Source organism: Macaca fascicularis, chromosome 7, assembly GCF_037993035.2.
Source record: "Macaca fascicularis isolate 582-1 chromosome 7, T2T-MFA8v1.1".
NCBI classification, from domain to species: Eukaryota; Metazoa; Chordata; class Mammalia; order Primates; family Cercopithecidae; genus Macaca; species Macaca fascicularis.
The window spans coordinates 110,941,242-110,956,637 of NC_088381.1; positions in this window are offsets into that span (position 1 = coordinate 110,941,242).

The window sequence follows — 15,396 nt, forward strand, 5'->3', positions numbered from 1 at the left end:
ACAGACTCCTGGCTTTCTGCAAGCATCCATAAATGATGCCAACTGACTATACTCAACTTATACCATAGTTAAAGGCATACAAACCATCACAGATGAGAAAGAATCAATGAAAGGACTCTGGCAATTCAAAAATCCAGAGTGTCCCTTTACCTTAAAGAAGTCTGCTAGCCTATCAGCCATGGTTCTTAACTAGTGTGAAATGCCAGACAGCATTCAGAATCTGGATGGCAAGCAAGCTCCTTCAGATTCAGGGGAAAGTTGAAATTCAATCCAAGGAACCCAGTAAAATGATTGAAGTTCTCAAAAGAACCAAACTAAAATTTTAGAGCTAAAAAGTTCATTACAAGAAATTCATAAAACAATCAGAGGTATTGATAGCAGAATAAACCAAACTGAGAAAAGAATTTCATACTCAACAACTAGTTTTTCAAATTAACTCTGTCAGACAAAAATTTAAAAAGAACTTTAAAAATCAAAAATGCTTCCTAGAAATGTGGGATTGTATAAACAGACCAAATCTTTGATGCACTGACATGTCTGAAAAAGGAGACAGAATGAACTAGAAATATATATTTGAGGACATAACTCATGCGTATATCCCTAATCTCACTAGAGAAGTTGACATGCAAATCCAAGAAACAGAGAAAACCTCAGTTAGGTACTGTGCAAGAAAACCAACCCCAGTCCACATAGTCATCAGAATCACCAAGGCCAATGCAAAAGGAAAAATCTTAAAGCCATATAGAGAAAATGGGCTAAGTCGCTTTGGAACCTGATCAGATCAGCAGCAGACCTCTCAGCAGAAACCTTTCAAGACAGAAAAGATTAGGGGCATATATTAAGTGTCCTTAAGGAAAAAAAATCCAGTCAAGAATTTTATATCCTGCCAAGCTAAGCTTCATAAGTGAAGAAGAAATAAAATTCTTCTGAGACAAGGAAACACTTAAGGAATTTTTTTCAACTAGACCAGCCTTACAATAAGTCCTTAAGGGAAAGCCAAACATGGATTCCAAGAAACATTACCTACCACCACAAAAAGACAGTTAAGCACATAGCCCACAGGCACTACAAAACAACTGCACAATAAAGTCAACATGATAACCAGCTAAAACATGATAATAGACTCAAAATCACATATATCAATACTAACTTTGAATGGAAATAGGCTAAACTCCTCACGTAAAAGACAGAGTGGCAAGCTAGATAAAATGCCCAGACCCAACCATCTGTTGTCTTCAGAAGATCCCTCTCGTTTGTAATGATACCCACAGACTCACAGCAAAAAGACAAAGAAGGGTCTATCATGCAAATAGAAAACAAAAATGAGCAGGAATTACTAACTTTATATCAGATAAAACACTTTAAACTAATAAAATTAAGAAGAAAAATACAGCACATTACATAATAATAAAGATTAAAATCCAACAAGAAGACTTAACTATTCTGAACATGTACACACCAAACATTGGAACACCCAGATTCATAAAGCAATTTCTTCCTGGCCTACAAAAAGACTTGACAACTGCACAGGAAACTGGGAGATTTCAACAAACAAATGACAACATTAAACAGATTATTGAGGCAGAAAACTAACAAAGAATCTCTGAACTTAAACTGAACCCTTGACTGATTGGACCTAATTGACATCTAAAGAACACTCCACTCTACAACAACAGAATTTATATTCTTCTCATTTGTACATGTAATATATTGTAATATCAACCACATGCTTGGTTTTAAAGTATATCTTAATATATACAAAAAACCTGAAATCATACCAAGCATACTCTCAAACCACAGTGCAATAAAAATAGAAGAAAATATCAAGAGGAATACTCAAAACTACAGAAATACATGGGAATTAAACAACTTGCCTTTAAATAACTCATGGGTAGACATCAACATTAAGGCAATAATTTAAAAAATCTTTGAAATTAATGAAAATAGGGATAAAACTTACCAAAATTTCTGGGATGCAACTAAAGCAGTGTTGAGAAGAAAGTTTATCATCCTAAATGCCTTCATCAAGGAGACAGGAAGATCTCAAATTAACACTCTAACTTTGTATTTTAAAAATAGGAAAAAAATAAAATCAAGCTACCCAAGACAATAAATAACTAAAATTAGAGAACTGAATGACACTAAATGCAAAAACCCATTTAAAAATAAACCAAGATTTTTTTAATAAACAAGATTGATAGCAACTGAATAAACAAAGAACAAAAAAGAGAAGTTTCAAATAAATACAATCAGAAATGACAAAGATGACAATACAACTGATCACACAAAAATGCAAAAGATCTTTAGACAATACTATGAAAACCTCCATGCACACCAATTAACAAATCTAGAATAAATGGATCAGTTCCTAGAAACATATACAGTCTGTCAAGATTGAATAAAGGAAAGACTGCAATGCTGAATATACAAATATCAAACTCAGAAGTTGAATTGGTGATAAAAATCCTACCATTCATAAAAAGCCCTGGACCAGATGTATTCATAATGAAATTACACCATCTGTATCAAACAATGGCACCAATACTAGTGAAATTCTTCTAAAAAATCAATGAGGAGGCTCTTTGCCCCAACTTATTCAATGAAAGCAGAATCAGCCTGATAAAAAAATCTGGCAAAAACACAACAAAAATAAGACAACTTCTAACCAACATCCCCAATGAAAACATAAGCAAAACTCCTCAGCAAAATATTGCTTGCAAAATGAATTCAGCAACACATCAAAAAGGTGATTCACCTGATCAAATAGGCTTTATTCTTGGGATGCAAAGTTATTTCAAAATATGCAAATCAATAAATGCGATTTACTGCATAAACAGAGTTATTAACAAAAGCTATATGATCATCTCAATAGATGCAAAAAACCTTTTGCTAAAATCCAGCATTCCTTCATGATAAAAGCCCTCAACAGACTAGGCATCAAAGGAACATACTTCAAAATGATGAGTCATCTATGACAAACTCACAGCTAACATCATACTGAACCAGGAAAAGCTGGAACCATCTTCCTTGAGGAAAAAAAAAAAAAAAACAGGATACGAACTCTCACTACTCCTATTAAAAATAGTACTGGAAGTTCCAGCCAAGCAATCAGGCAAGAGAAATAAATACAAAGCATCCAAATAGGAAAATAAGAAGTCGAACTATCTCTCTTTGCTGATGATTCATCAACTGGCCCCTTATTCTTACAGTTTGAGGTCTTAAATTTAAATATTTAATCTATCTTGTGTTAATTTTCGTGTATGGTGAAAGGTAAGGGCCTGGTGTCATTCTTTTGGTGTCTTGAACTCCTGGTCTTGAACTCCTGACCTCAGGTGATCTGCCCTCCTCGGCCTCCCAAAGTGCTGGGATTACAGGTGTGAGGTACTTAGTTTTCTATTCCTGCATTAGTTCACTTAGTATTAAGACCTCCAGCTGTATCCATCTTGATGCAAAGAAAAGATATTTGTTCTTTATTACTGCTGCCTAGTGTTCCATGGTATATATGTACCACATTTTATTTATCCAATCCACAGTTGATGTGCACCTTGGTTGATTCCATGTCTCTGCTATTGTGAAGAGTGTTGCAAAGAAGATACAAATGAAGGTGTCTTTTAGGTATGATGATCTTTTTTCTTTTTGGTAAATACACAGTAATGAGATTGCTGGTGCTGTTTTAAGTTCTTTGAGAAATCTCCAGTTGGGCATAGTGGTCCATGCCTGTAATCCCAGCACTTTGGGGAGCTGAGATAGGTGGATCACTTGAGATCAGGAGTTTGAGACCAGCCTGGCAAACATGGTGAAACCCCATCTCTACTAAAAATACAAAAATTAGCAGGGCACAGTAGTGCATGCCTGTAATCCAACTACTCTGGAGGCTGAGGCAGGAGAATCGCTTGAACGTGGGAGGTGGAGGATACAGTGAGCTGAGATCATGCCACTGACCTCCAGCCTGGGAAACAGAGTGAGACTCCAACCCAAAGAAAAAAAAAAAAAGAAAAAGAACTAAAGGAAAGAAGGAAGGAAGGGATGGAGGGAGAGAAGGAAGGAAAAAAGGAAATCTCCAAATTGCTTTCCACAGTGCTAAACTAACTTACATTCCCACCAACAATATATGAGTGTTTGCGTTTCTCCACAGCCTCAAGAATGTCTGCTGCTTTTTGGCTTTTTAATTATAGCCATTCTGGCTGCTATGAGATGAAGATGATGTTTCATTTAGGTTTTGATTTAACATTCCCTGATGATTCGTAATAGCAGCATTTTTTCAAATTTTCTTTCACCACTTGTATGTTTTCTTTTTAGATGTGTCAGTTTGTGTCCTTTGCCTACTTCTCAATGTTTTGTTGTTGTTGTTGTTTGCTTGTTGATTTAAGTTTCTTACATATTCTGGATATTAGAACCTTAGTGGGATGTATAGTTTGAAAATATTTTCTCCCATTTTGTAGGATAGTTGTTTACTCTGTTGATTGCTTGATTAAGTCCCACTTGTCAATTTTTGTTTCTGCTGCAATTGCTTTTGACGACTCAGTCATAAATTCTTTCCCAAGGCCAATGTCCAGAATGGTATTTTCAATATTTTCTTTTAGGATTTTTTTTTTTTTTTACAGGGGGAGGGGAAGGTGTAGAGTTTCACTCTGTCACCCAGGCTGGAGTGCAGCAGCATAATCTTAGCTCACTGCAACCTCTGCCTCCCGGGTTCAAGAAATTTTCCTGCCTCAGCCTCTTGAGTAGCTGGGATTACAGGCATAAGCCACCATGCCTCGCCATTTTTTGTATTTCTAGTAGAGATTGTGTTTCGCTAAGTTAACCACGTTGGTCCCTATCTCCTGACCTCGGGTGATCTGCCTGCCTCTGCCACCCATGATAAAGTGCTGGGATTAAAGACATGAGCCACCGTGCCTGGCCTCTTGTTCTTACAGTTTGAGGTCTTAAATTTAAATATTTATTCTATCTCGTGTTAATTTTCGTGTATGGTGAAAGGTAAGAGCTCAGTCTCATTCTTCTGCATGTGGCTAGCCAGTTATACCAGCACCACTTCTTGAATAGGGAATTCTTTTCCTATTGCTTATTTTTGTTGACCTTATCAATAATCAGATGGTTGTAGCTGTGAAGCTTTATTTCTGGGTTCTCTATTCCATTTCATTTTTTTTTGTATCTGTTTTTGTACCAGTACCATGATGTTTTGTTTATTGTAGCCTTACAGTATAGTTTGTAATCAGGTAGTGTGATGCCTCTGGCCTTCTTCTTTTTGGTGTAGGGTTGCTTTGGCTATTCAAGCTCCTTTGGTCCCATGTGAAATTTAAAATAGCTTTTTCTGGCTCTGTGAAAAGGACACTGGCAACTAGACAGGAATAGCATTAAATCTGTAGATTGCTTTGGGCAGTATGAACATTTTAATTATATTGATTCTTCCAATCCATTTAAAAAATAAAGATGATTTGTAGCAGAAACTGTAAAAACATTTTGTAAAATTGTTTGCAATCTTCAGTAAGATTAAAGTTAATATGATTTTTACAAGAAAAGTACAGTGAACTTCAGTGGAGATGGGCTAGATACAAAAGAAGAATGAAATGAAAAGAGTAAAATTTTAACTTCAGTGTTTATAGCCTTTGATAGAGCACAGCACAGAAGTGAATTTATTGAACAATAGAACTTGGATATGTTGGAAGATAGCAAAGGTCTTAAAAGAATGATAAAGAAACTGACGCGTTTGACACAGATAATATATAGGCACATGTTCAAATGATTTTTGGTTCTTTGAGGAAAGGAAGCTTGAACCACTGGAAATTGATTTATAATTGAGAATGTGGTTGGAGTAAAACTCTGAATTGTGCAAAAATGTTATAAACGTTTACATTTACATGCAACTGGGACATTTTCTTTTAATTACAAGGACCCAAAAACTCCACATGCATCTCCAGAAATAAAAGTTTTTAAAAATGGCAATTTTAGAAAGCACCTGAAAACATTTTCTCCCTAAAGTATCTGAAACTTGTTAGATCAGGAAAACACATATATCAAAAACATATTTTTTAATTTAATAATTTTAAATACATAATTTGCTGATACTTTGGCAGTCATAAATATATTAGACAATATCAGCTATGTAAGGGTTTAACAGACATATTGTTTATGAATTAAAGGGGTAATTCATGTACCTATAGTGAATTTACTTTAAAATGACAAAGAAATGTTTTAAAAAAAGTTTTAATGTTGATGAGCAAATCATGATATAAAAGTTTTTATAGTTAAAAAGCTAAGAACAAGGCTAAATAATTGTTCAAGAAACAAAATATAATCCAAGAAACTGTGCATAATGTGAGAAAAGTGCATAAGGCAGTCATTCAGGGTGGTATGAGAGATAATGCTGGTGTTTCAGTCTCCTCACTCCTTAGTTTAGAGATATCTGAGTGCTTGTCCCATGACCAAGAAGAGGAATAAGTTATTGGCCCTTACCAGAGAGTGAGTAAGGTGGAGTAGAATTTATTAAGCGACAGAAAAGCTCTCAGCAGCAAAAGAGGACCCAAAGAGGGTTGTCAAAAGTGGGGCTGAGTTCTGGGCCTTTTATGTGGCAGAATCAAGGAAGTCTTCTGTAGGTTCTGCTATAACAGGAGGGATAAAAATCCCCCTTGGGGGTGTTACATCTACACATGCATGGGGTTTGCCATAGTGACTCCATCTTGGTTATTACCCATGAGTGCCTAAGTGAAACACATGAGGAGTTGGATAAAACCACAACGCTAATGGCGTTGTAATGAGTTTGAGGTCATTTTAGGATACCCTTGGTCCTTGTGTGCACCTGCACAGGCAGCTGCAAATTCCCTCTGAACAAACATCTTGGTATAAGAGGAAGTTCTTAACCACATTTCCTCCTTCTGGCTACATAACATAGGTGGTGCAGGCATTGTCCTCCTTCTGAGACCCTCTCTCTTTATCTGCCTAACCAGCCTCTACCTGCCCCCACTCTCAGTGGAGAACTAAGAAGGAAGCAGATAGTGAGTTATTACAAGAGGATGGACTTCATTCTGAAAGTAAGAAGGAATCCTGGAATACTTTTACTAAGAAAGAAATGTCTTCAGATTTATATTTTAGGAAGATAACCAAAGTGAAATAAAAATCAATGATAGTGACTAAGAATGAACCCTGAGAGTCCATTTGAGTCTACTTCAAGAAGACAGAAGAGAGATGATGGACAAAGGCAATGAAAATAAGAATAAGTGACTAAATAGTTTTCAAGATACATTCTGTCATTATATATATAATATATATGTATAATTTTATGTATATTTTGTATATAAATATATATTTTATACTATATGTGTGTGTTTGTGTGTGTGTGTGTGTTTGTATGGAGGTGTTCCTGATGCTTCACTTTCAATGAAAAGTCATGATTATTAATAAAGTCACCATGATTTCATGGAGCTTCCAATTGTTCTATATTTTATTGTCAAAAGAAAATACACAGAATAATTCTCCCTTGAATTACTTTTATATATAAGTTTATGATCCTTGCAAAGGTTCATCTGATGATAAATAAAATGTTCAAGCATATTTTCTTGGCACTTAAGTTAGCCAAATTAGTCTTCTTCTAACTCAAATCTGTTGTTTGTTTTTCTTGCAATTTACAAATTTGTTTTACTTGACCATAAGAAAACTAATCTGACAACCTCAGGTAATTGAATTGAATTTTTGAAATATGAAAATTAAAGATAAGCTAGGAGATATGCTGTGTCTTGTGAAAGAGCACTAGAATACCTCTATGTCTAAGAGGATTGCCGCTCTATGATAAGAGGGAAAATCCTGTTGTAACAGGAAACATCAGTGGATTTTGTCTCAGATTTTCCCAGCAAAACATAGTCCAGTTTAATGAAGTTAAAACTTTATTCACCTGAGTGATTTTACAACAATGTACTAGAATAACATTTTCAAGATTATGAAATTATTATGAATATATTAAGAGGCCAAATTTGTGTTGTTGTTATTCTTGGTCTTATTGTAATTACCAGTAAAACTGAAGAAATTTAGCCAGAGCAAAGTGGCCTGTAAAAAGCGCAAATGACATAGAACCCAGTCATTAAATCCTTAAAAGTGAGCGTTTACTATTTGTCTATTCAATGATTAGGTATTATCAATTTTTCACGCAAATATTTTAATGATATCCTTTGAAAATTTAAATATATAAATTACCTTATAGTTGCAGTTATAAATAACAATTAGGGCCATATCAAGTGGCTCATGCCAGTAATCCAACCACTTTGGGAAGCCAAGGTAGGAGAATCACTTGAGCCCAGGAGTTCAAGACCAGCCTGGGCAATATAGCAAGACTCATCTCTACAAAAAATTTTTAAATTGGCTCAGTGTCATGGTGAATGCCTGTAATCCCAGCTACTTAAGAGGCTGAAGTGGGAGGGTCACCTGAGTCCAGGAGTTCAAGACTGCAGTGAATTATGATCATATCACTGCATTCCAGCCTGAGTGACAGAACAAGACTGTCTCAAAAATAAGTAATTAATAACTAATATAAACTAAAAAAAAGAGTCCTGTATTTTTTGTATCTATTTCTAGGAAAAAAATGAGTTAATGTGTTGATATGGTCTTCAGCAAGTATAACATTTTCCTAATAAGTTGAACAAATGGACATTTTACAGCAAAATTTAACCATGGTATCATCAGGTGACATTTTTCTGCTTTGTATATTACCTTTGAAGTGTAAATGTTGGCTATGCTAGTTCTATGAGGCATGTGGCTGTCAGGATAACTGTAATCCAGAAGATAGTTTCTTTCTTGCTTGAAGAGCATGCTTCATTTCCTTAGCAGACCTCTTTATGCATTAGGGACATCTCATTCTTGGACTTATAATTTCTATTCTATGTAAATAGAAAGATAGACTTTTCTCATTTTTTTTTTCATACTAAATGGGTCTCTTCATAATGGACACTCTTGCCTATCATCAGTTAGGTCTTTTATGTAACAAACAGTTCCCAAATTACTAGTGGAATTAAACACAAATATGTATTATTTCTCACAATCCTCTGGTTTAGTTGGGTGATTCTGTTACTCTGGATTAGCTCAATAGTTCTTTCCAGTTGACTTTACTGCAACAATATGGATGACCTAATGCACATATCTAGTGGTTGTCCCAATGTTAGCTGGGGTGATGAGGATAACTTGGTTATGTCCATTATCCTGAAGGCAGGGTAGCCTAGGCTTCCTTACCTTGCAAGGGGATTCCAAAAACATCAAGAGCACACCCTCTGAGCAGAAGTATTTTACAAGGGTCATTTTATGTCTTGTTGGTAATGTCTCATTAGCCAAAAAAAAGTCACAGAGCCATCTGAGATCCATTTGAGATGACTATATCAAAGAGAATAAGTGAAGGGAGATAAAAAAAAAATTGTACTGGCATTTTATAATTTACTCCCCAGTCCCACATCTAACATTTTAACATGGTGGCTAGAAAATGTTTTAATACATTTAATTTGGGGACTTGATGATGGGATTTAGGGATTATCAAAATCATGTAGAGACCTTTACCAGTCAAGACCACCAGGAACACACCTAAGATATCATGGGGCATGTTAGAGAGAAAATGTTGAGGAGATTTAGGCTTGTTCTAAAAGGTATCGGTAAAAGGTTTAAGGGAATATGATCTTGATTTAGGTTAAGTACTGCCTGAAAGCAGGATCAATATCCCTTCATTTATGTAGGAATGGAAGAATTAAAACATGGAATGGAAGAATTAAAACATGGAATAGAAGAATTAAGTTTTATTTGGAAAAAATATAAGCTAAGCAATAAAAATATTTGGTCAATTTTGTGGTTTTCAAGGTGTTGTTTCTGCATATTTTGACATGATTATTCATTTACCTTGCTTTTGTGTCTCTTGTCATAGCCTTTTTTTGATATTAGTGTTCTATAGAAGTATCTGTGGTCATCAGGAGAACATCATGTTCTGTATCTTAGTCATAGGCCAGTTGCCAGCTGACAGTAGTTAGGAGTTTTGTTCCTTCTTTGTCAATTGAGACTTGAGAATATGTGTTTGTAGGTGTGTGTATACTGAAATCTGGCACACCATGGATAAGTATTTAATGTTTTAGCAATACGACACTATTAGACAAGTCCATGAGTTCAATTCTTCTCAATCAATCTACATCTGAAGCATTTGGGGTCAATACATCTTTTCCCTTTCTTTGTTATGGACTGCCAATGTTACAAATAACACTTAATGTACAATTATAAAATGTTAAGACACTGACAGAAAAATCCAATTTACAAAAATGTAGTTGAGTAACTGTAGCATCTTAGCTTAAACTGCTTTAGCATTTCACCAGAGAAACAAATGTTCACATTCTGACATTCTAATTTGACTACACCGCTATTACAAGACCTCTGTGCTGCAAAATCATTTCAAAATAATTCCATAAGTACATGTCTTGGCATTTGGTTTGTTTTGATGGTACTGATAGTACTCTTTCTTGTTATATGCATACACATCTATGTGAAAATTTCATGGAGAATAGATTTTGTTTTTTACTAACTGAGGCTTGCTGCAGAAACCTAGTTTTTATGATCATATTGTTAATAGTGATTAACTCAAACTAAAGATTTTACAGAAACTTCTTGAGGAAAGAATTCCCAAAAGTTATTAGCATGCAGGAAGTGTTTTATAATTTGATACAACTTAATATAAACTAGTGCATACATAGGCTAGTCAAATTATTACCAAAATGCGTTAATTCCATGGAAGCAAAAACTTAGACCAAGAGGTGAATATATAACCAAAAACCAAACCAAAACAAACAAACAAAAAAATGATAAAGAAGGCTGAATTTTTCACCATGAATGTAGTAGGTTTTAAATTACTTAGATTTCCCAGGACAAAGGACAAGAGCTGATAATTGATTTATGCATCTGAAATGTCTTGAGGTGAATATTTTAAATATCTGCATCTTTCATAGGATTATTATCTTAGAATTGAGACTAAATAATAGTTTTAACTTTATATGCCTGGTTGTGGAGAGTGTTAATTAGAAGTAGTAGAAAGTGTTTTGTGATCAACATTAAAGGTTATTCATGATATACAATGAGAAATTTGCCATTTCAGACTAAAAAAAGGCATATATTTGCAGTGCTTCAAAATCACTGACATGTGATTAGGAGCAAGTGACCTTCTCATAATTTGATGTGTGTGAAAGCATGCAGAAAATAATACAGAAAATCAAGCAAAGAATTTTCCAAAAAATAATTTGGAGTTCTTCCAAAAAACAGAATAGGTGTCAATGACACGTAGGCTAGGACTGAATAGTCCCACCAGCTATCAAAGCATATAATCCCAAAATGATTAAAATGATTACATTTGGAGCACCTGGTAATGACCACTTGCTGTAAAAGTGTATATATGGTTTTAGGATAATTCTTTAAATTTTAAAAAAAGATTGAGAATTTTATTACACGATAGATCCTAAAGAAGTAGAAGTGAAGACAAATTACTAGACTTTTTCTAGTCCCCATGTTTAGAAGTCATCCACAGTTTTAAAGTTTTAAATTCTTCTTTCCCTGTGATGTAAGCAATAATAAACAACTCAAGTAGTATTTGATAAAGTGGGCAATAGCTGTGCCTACTCTGTACAAAAACAAAAAAGGCTCAATTGCGGCATGCAGATAGGTGGACTCTGACGTTCTCCAGGGTAGTAACATGGAATACTTGCAAGACCAGAATTATTCTTTTTAGTTAAGTGACTTGAGAAGTGAATAGGAACTACATGTAAGAATGTTCCCCCCGCGTTCCTGTAAATTTGTAGTAAGGATAGCAGTCTCTCTGATGGATCCACTCAGTCTTTAGTTGGCTTAGGAACTGGGTGGGCTAGAGAGTTAAAGTGTGAGTCTGGGTATTTTATTCATTCCCAGCCAGAACTCATCCTACATCAGGCTCACAGAGTAGGCAGGTGATTCTACCCACTAATTTGCCACCAGTAAGAAATACTTAATTATAAACTGGGACACTGTAGTGAGCAGAAAACCTACCTATGGTATTTTATTACTTAAAAATGAGTATTATTTTTCAAACTGCTTATATAATGAGATTCTGATTGAGGTAATACATTTTTTGTGAAGTTAAATGGAATAATCTTTATTTTTATTTTTCAGGTTAAATTTTTTGTGTGAATTTAAGGTATAAAAATAATGTTATTACATCATTATATTTATAAAGTATGTATTACTTTCTCCCTTTTTCCTGTATGTGCCATGTTTCATTAAGTGTATGAAGCTATTTTATAAAAGTTTTGAAACCTGTCACTGACGTGTCCAAATCTAGTACTGACAGTGTGTTGTTTTCTGAATTTGCCAACTCTAGACCTTCACATTCTCCAGAAAGAGTTATTGTCCATATGGGAATTGTCCTGAGCTCATCCCTGCAGAGTTATGCCCCTCCTAGGCCTCAGTTCACTGTGGCAGTATTTGTGATGCCTTATCCTTACATATGCCATTCCATGTGTTGGCTCTCCTAAATGAACTTTCTGAGTTCTTGTCAATACACTTGACCCTTGCCTGAGCAGCAATAGATGTCAATATAAATGTCAGTATAGTTGGGTATTAAGTAAGTCAAAAAAAAATTGTGTAACCCCAATCAACAAAAGTAATGAAGACATCGATTTCTTATTTACAAGAAAAAAATGAAGAAAAGAAATAGAAAAATAGAAATATTTGTTTCATTTTTATTTGCTTTTGCTTATTTTTCCATTTTTAGTTTTTAAGGGAAGGGGTGGAGAGCAAAAGGAAATAGAAGGTGAAAAAAAAGTGTATGCTCTGGGGTCAGAATAAGTAGAATACAAAATCTCCAGGATTTGGAGAAGAAAAAACAAAAAAAGAGAGAGAAATAGAGATGGCAAGTGATTACTGATGCAAAAATGAACTTTTGTTTAACATGCCCAAAAGATTTAAGGATTATCACTGCATGTTATTTTCTGTAACTCAATTGTAGATCAGTCCATTATTTTTCTCTTTGACTCTTTTGAGGGCATAATTAAGGTTTAATCTTGTTCCTTCTCATGCATATTTTTCTTCCTACTGTCTACTATACTAGTAGCTGTCATACTGAGATGGGGTATCTCTACTGTTACTCAAAGTCATTGGAGATTCTAGGTTATAGTTCACACAAGCGAATAATGATTCCTATCTCTGAAAGAAATAAACCCAAAAGATTATCTAGCCACCACTTCTCTTTAGAAAAATACAAATACAGAGGAGTGATATGTACATGTAAAATTATATGAACGTCTGAAAGTGTAGAGTAATACCTGTAGAAAATTCAAACTTAGGAAGAATAAAGTTCTCAAAAATCAAGTTTTTATTACTATACGTAAGGAAAGACAGCTCAAAACTGAAGGCCATTTAGACATATGTGTATCCGTGTATTTATGTGTATATAAATTAGATATATGTGTATTTCCACTCTTCACTTTATTATCCTTTCATGTTCACACTTGTATTTACACATATACACACACTTCTCCCCTTCAGAGGTTTCCATCTGAAAACATATATCCCTCCTTCTTCTTGACAAATCATTCCCTTTTCACAGGAAAAAGTGTTGCTCCATGATTGCTCCCAAAATTGTCATTCTCACCTAGCATCATATGCCTCTGTCAGGAGGACAAGGGTGTGTTTGTTTTGCAGAGAAGTAAAGGCTTAAGGTGGGTCATGAAATTTAGTCAATGGAGATGAACCAAATTCTAATCCAATGCTTTCTTATTCAAGAGCAGATAATCAGGGTTTCTTACTTGGAATTCTATTAACTTAGCACCTCTGTGTAATATCTTACTTTCTCTCTGTAGCAAAAGCTTATCGGCATATTGGAGAAAGAATATTCTCTCTGTTAGGGAGGATTTGGTCTTGTCCTCTAAGCACAATGGTGTACTATTGTTATGCTGAGGAATATCGGTCGTCTTTCCACTCTGCCTGAGGCCTGTGTCACAAAGAAACTGTAACAATGGCTGTTCTCTTAGTTTACTAAGGAAAGAGTAAAGTCTCAGATTTCAGGTTTTTGCTTTTTTTTTTTCCTTTTTGAGTGGGAGCTTTGTAGGAGTTTGCAATTGTCATAATGGAAGAAACACACAGGGAAACAAGAATCAGAATTATTTAAATCCTTTTTGAAATTACTCACTCTGAAGTCTATAATCAGTGTATTCAAAGCCTTAGACTAAGTATTTCCCTGTCAAATCAATCATAAAGAAAACCAACAGTTTCCAATTCTGTATTTTATCCAGAAGTATATATTGAAACAAAAACACAATATTAATCATACTATTTTGCCACATTTATATTTTCTATGTCTATGAGGATTTACAATTGTCTAAAACATTTATCAAAAATGAAACAAATGTATACCCTTTTAAAATTACTTTTTTTCTTTCAACATAGCATTGATCACTTCTATTCATTTCTTTTGTATTCTCTACTTGCTTTTTCCTCATACTTTGTGTGATTTTTCAGGCTAGCATGTTTGAAATAAAATGGAACCAGCTAATAATGTTTTAGTTTTCAAAAATAAAACTATATCAGTATAAGTTTATATGATTATACACATTGTCATATTAAAAATATATATAAATTACTGTTATTTCATACTGCTTTATATAGAATGATACTCATATTCAATTATTTATAGAAAATAATGTAATACTCATTTTTAAGAGTAAACTCAGAATCTAGGGCATGTTTCTCAATGGAGCTGTGCTTTCCACCAAGGCGCATTGTATAAACGCATGGAGGTATTTTCAGTTGTCATAATTATTGTGGAGATGTTCTAGGCATGGGCTTTTAATGCTAAATATTTAAAGGTCATGTGTTGGCACAACATCATTAAGACTTTTATGTTCTCCTCAAATTTTGAATGACCCACAGAGAATTATGAGGTCGGATGCTTTTTAAATTTCTAATTTTAGAATCAGATTGCATTTTTACAATAAAAGATAACTAATTTTTGCATTGTTTTAATATATACTGATTTTTTCCCAATAATACAATATTGGATAAATGCAGACAAGGCCTGCTTTCTTTCTAACTTTAGCATTCAAAAATTATACACACGCACATGCACACATGAGCACACACATAAACTTAGCCCTTATATCAAAATGTTAAATATAAAAGTCTAACTTGTTGAAAGTTTTCTTACTTTTAATAAACATAATTTAAGCACATTCTGTCTACTTAATTTTGTATATTAAATTATATAAATGACTATTACTCTATACATTAGGAGACTTTCTTTTTCTTTTACTCTTACTCCCTCTTTTCTTGACTCTCTGCCCTCCCGTTGTGGCAAATCTTGTGAAAACTTATTCATTCTAAAAAGGTGAGACCTATACTTCGTCATAGTAATAGTGAAATGCCAAA